Source organism: Teleopsis dalmanni, chromosome 2 (genome assembly GCF_002237135.1).
Source record: "Teleopsis dalmanni isolate 2A chromosome 2, ASM223713v2, whole genome shotgun sequence".
Taxonomy (NCBI): domain Eukaryota; kingdom Metazoa; phylum Arthropoda; class Insecta; order Diptera; family Diopsidae; genus Teleopsis; species Teleopsis dalmanni.
In genome coordinates, this window is record NC_051847.1 from 44092845 (window position 1) to 44098366 (window position 5522).

The window sequence follows — 5522 nt, forward strand, 5'->3', positions numbered from 1 at the left end:
ATTCATAAACGGATTTAACATACATATTATCTTAAAGAGGTTAAGTCTGCTTAGAGTAGCTTTAGTTAGGCAACTGTGGCAGTCAACTCACATTATCCCTACACTCTGATATCACTACTTATTATGGCATCTTAACTTCTACTTAATTATGTAACCAATTTTAATCGCAGCGCTGAGCACTAGTGTTTTATGTTGAGCCTTTTCCGAGTTATTGCATCTGAGCACTTTTACTCTATAATGGCTGGGGGGTTTCTGCAGTGTCATTGGTGGCAGCAATGTCGTTGCAATGATGCAATCATAATGAATATCCAACACATTTTAATCAAACACCTTCGATAATGAGTTGATACTCCTGTGATCAGATAGAAAACCAGCGATAAAAAAAATTTGAATAATATCAAGTATGATGAATGAAGCACACTGTATATAAAAAAGACACCAACCTGACCGAAATTGCATTTTAGTGTAATCTAGAGACGCAGTAAGCCTAGAAGAACTAAAGCTTTGACGGTTGTAAATGAATCTCAAAGTATGTCTATGACAAAAATTAGGACCTCTTGCAACTAACAGATTCCAATGAAAAGTAAGTGTATCCGTCCGCAAGATTAAATTTTTAAATTCATTCTTTTATGAGTTAGATGATAATGATTTAAAAATGATGTTTTAGATCAGGACTGTCTAAAGCCCATATGCGGCCGGCGGTTAATATATATGAGGCCCGTGACACGTTTCTAATTTATCAATATTTCGCAAATTTTCATTTGAAATATATTGGTGAAATCACGTTATTCTATTTCTATGGTGTCCCAAAAAATTAATTTAAATAAATAATTAATAAAACTAAATTTAATATTATCACCATATTTTAATTTTTCTCCAAATAAAACATAGACGTATGTACTTGTTTTTGTGGCTCTCCAATCTGCACAGTGACTTTTATTGACCCTCGATCGTATCTGGTATGAATAGCCCTGTTTTAGATAATTAAAAATTCATTCTTTTGTTAAAAACCCAAATGTTATTAAACTCCATGGAAAATACCTTCATTAATAAATACACAATAAATATATTTATTCAGTTATACAAAAATTGTATATCTTACGTATTTCTATGCATAAGTAGTAGCTGGAAAGGGTACATAAACATATATTTAGACATCTAAATCAAGCAAAAAATGACAGTCATATATTAGAGCTTGAAACGGTATAGTAAAAATACATTTGAATATGATAATCCTTTATAACAATTATTATAGCTTAAGAAATATATGAATTATGTCATGTTTTATACTCTTAGTTTAATAGTATTAAACAGGATTGACAAACATGTCGCCAAAATAAAATATAACTTTGCTATTATATATCTTTCGCAAACATTTTTTTTCATATAAACCACATATAAATATAATAAATATATAACATACATGACTCATAACAAGAAGTATAAATATAGGAAGTGAATATTTTCTTCAAACATCCAATTTTACTTTCCTTTCGATTTCGCATTTCAGACTACTAGTCAATAAAGGATATGTTCTATTGATAAATCACTTGCACTGATTTATAGTCTTTTGTGGAAAGTTATGCCAAATAAAACTTTAGTGCGGGTTTCAAGCAAAAAAAAAATATAATATCACCTATGGCGGAAAAGTTTTTCTCACACTTTCAAAATGATTATCCTTTATGTTTTCTTTGCCACAGGAATATAAAAGTTTTGCGGAACTAAAAAAACATTATTTTTTTTCAGTGTATTCTTTAAATTTGTGAAATTTGAATTAATTTTATTTTTCACTGATTTTTATTATATTTCAAAAAATTTGATATTATTCTATGCTTTTTAATTAAGGGTATTTTAAGCCCTTTAAACATAAATTTATTATATATTAAAACAAATAATAAAAGTTAAATAATTATCACTTAGTCTTGTTATTAAAAATATATTTGATATTGTATATATGTGGTTTTCTCCTTCTCTTGTACTGATAATAATTTATGTAGTATGAAATTGACAATTTGAACCAATATCAATTTTAATTATGAAAATATTTAATTGCATATTTGTAGGAGCAAAAGTAATTAAATAAGTTATTATTTTAATTAAAAACCTTTTAAAATAATATTACATTGCTTTGGTCACGAAAGTCTCTCTATCAATTATACATTTAGTATTGTTAATATTATTAATTTTATTAAAATAATTATTTTGCTGCTCCTTCTTTACTTATAATTAAAAAAATAAAAATTTTTACAGTATGTAATTAATTTTCATTTTACTTATTTATTTAATATTTTTGCTAGAAAAATAAAATTAAAAAGAGCTTTTGATTATTCCCAGAAACATTTAATTAATATATTTAATAGTTTTTATTATAAGTAACTGTTGAAGAGAAATTTTATTTTATAGCAATAAGAAATTATTTGTGTTTTATTAAAAAAATGAATAATTATAAAGTCTGAATAAAATGTTTTAAACCAATTTTTTTTAATTAAAATCTAGCTATTTTTTTGGCAATATTTTAGTTGCTATTAATTTATATTTGCTATGAGATATAATGCTTTATTTTGGGAAATGACAAGCTAATGAGCTTGTCAGAACTGCATCTAAAATTACTTTTATAGGCCCTCAACCCTTTTGTGGAATAAACTGGGCCAGTACAAAGCAAACTATTAAGTAAAGGGAACGTCATATACAGCTGAAGTATTGGGAAGACTTTCCAGGAGTTAGACCAACCAAAGCACTGACAACACCGTACTTCTACAAAGACGTCCTTAAATTCTTAAAGTGGAATTTAAGGTTCTTAACGGGTTTCATTACAAGTCATTATGGCCTAAAATTTCACCTTCATAAACTACGATTATCTGCTTAATTTGGAATGCAGATTATGCCTTGAATATAAGGAAACTACTATGCATATTCTTTGTGACTGTCCAGCTTTAATAACGCACAGAAGAAACTTGTTTATATAGAATTTTTGTCGCCAGAACAGACTAAGAACTCCTCTCTAGATTTAGTTCTGGACTTTCTTTACAAAGCTTTAAAGGGCTTAGTGTAATTAATAGTGAAATTGGTACAATAGGACTCTTCTGACCACAGTACAAGCTGTTGTGTGATTTCACGTTTAAACTTTTAGTAATAAACTTTAAACTTTTAAACTTTAATAATAATAATAATGCTTTATTTAGCATCAGTTGATTATAAAATAGTAATGGTATTTCAACGTAAAGTTACATTTCAAATTTTGAAAGTAACTCAAATATTAAGTTAGATTGCAATGTTGATCCTAAGGATTCACCTACGTCTATTGCTATCTGAAGCATCTATTTTCGTAATCTATTCCTTTACTCTTTTTTTAAAGAAAATGATTATAAAAGTAGGGATTTTCTCTACAGTGTGAACATGAGTTTTTATCAATATTATAATTTGGAGGTGACATATCGCAATGCTTTTGTCCAAGAAATAGAGTAGATGTGCATTCTTCAAGAAGGTTAATATATTTTTTCTAAATCTTGACGGTATTTTAAACCTTCAAACACTAAGACCAACATAGAAGGTAATAAATTTTTTTTAATTTTTTTTATATATTTTTATTTAATTTTATAGTAAATAGAAGCCGATAAACATTGCAATTAATCTGTAAATTTACTGATAAAAAGTTGATAGACCTGATGACTTAATCATGTGATTAAAATAATAAAATTTATTATTCCTTTAGCAACAGAGACGTTCAACAATTTTTTTCATCACGACTAGAGTTCTATCATTTTCTCTATTTTTAACGATTATCTTGTCTCCTACAGTTGACATTTATATTCCAGTTATCAGCAATTTATCATATAAATATCTTTGTCAATGTAGCAAAGATATTTTCTGGACTATAAGTAGCAACAACAATGTAAAATCATATTTACACTTCCACACTGGACGGCATATCAAAAGCATTTAAAAAGATAGAAGTAATCATTCGTGTGACATAAAAATTCTTTAATGTCTGGAGAAATGGAGTTATGAGACGTTTTGACTCCTTTGTCTGTGCTATGACTGTCATTTTAGTAAATAGTCCTTTCAGTTGTCATCATTGTCATCGGCGTTCATTTTTGCACTTCTTCTCCCTGTATTATACTTGACGTTGCACTTCCGTTTTGTCACTTTACTGAATGTTTCCGTTGGCGAGTTACGTCTGTTTGTATTACATTCTGTGTTAAAAAATTAGACGGTCATTCCAGTATATAATCAACACTTTTATCATTGTCAACATAGCTGAAAGGAATCATATTGTACTTAGAAGAATTGCAAAATAAGAAGAATAAACGAATGAAACTTAATGTATATGGCAGATCTCATTTGTCGTAAGCCTTTAAGAATGAAGTGTAGTAAATGCATTTCTTTAAAGTGTTAATAAATAATAAGAGTCACTTTGTGTAAATAAAGAAATAAATTTTGATTAATTAAGTTAACTAAAATTTATTTACATTCATAAGAAATATTAATTAGTCATCAGATAAATTTTTTTTCTCCTTCTCTTATGTTTATGTATTCACGCAGATTTTATTTTCACCTATAAATATGCAATGTAATATTTTTGTTTTTAATTTCTTTCTCTATTCTACGTATTCTATTATTTCTATTATAAAAACGATATAAACATGGCAGAAATAATAGTATATTTAATTATAAATTTATGTAAAAATTATCAGATACTACAAGAATAAAATTGAGTCAATAACAGCCCCATACTCCGTATCCCTTTATTCTTGTTAGTAGGATATCTGGCATCCATAACTGTGAAAATTTTTTTATCGGTTTTCTACTATGTCCTCAATTTTGACTTTCATCAAATTAACAATATTCCTCTATTCTCAGCTTTGCTGCGAATAGTAGGTATTGGTCCTCCAATACCAATACCTACTCTACTTTTATTAGTTATAATTCCAGCACCTTTAATTACAAGCGCGGTTTTTAGACACGAGGTCAATACTTTCCATCTCCCAAAAAAAAACTAACCATTTTTACAAAACTAAAATTAAGAATCACAATTTATGATTTTAATAACACTGAAGTCCTCTCCAGGTCAATATTGTAAGGCGGATAACATAATAGACTTAACATGAGTTAGCATATGATTGATTGCAGATAGGAGGGAATTGAGGAAAAGTGGTTGTTGGAATTGAGAGGGGCTTAAATTAAAAATAATTAATGATCAGACGGAGAAACTTGGCCACTTCAATAGAGGAGATGCAAAGATAGATTTAACGGTGGTTTATGTGTACAAAGGAGCAAGAGAACAGATAAGCGACGTCATGGGGCGTAAAGCTGCAGTTTGAGCACATATTAAGAGTGGTTTTTATGGATAGGCTGTGCAGGCACTGGTACCTGAAAGGTCTTTTAAGCTTCTCGCTCAATTAGACCAATTTTTAACTTTTAAAGAATTTCGTTACATAGTAGCAATACACTTGTTTATACAAGTTTATACAAGTTTATACAAGTGACTGTTTAACACGTGGCTATATCCTTATTTTAATTGG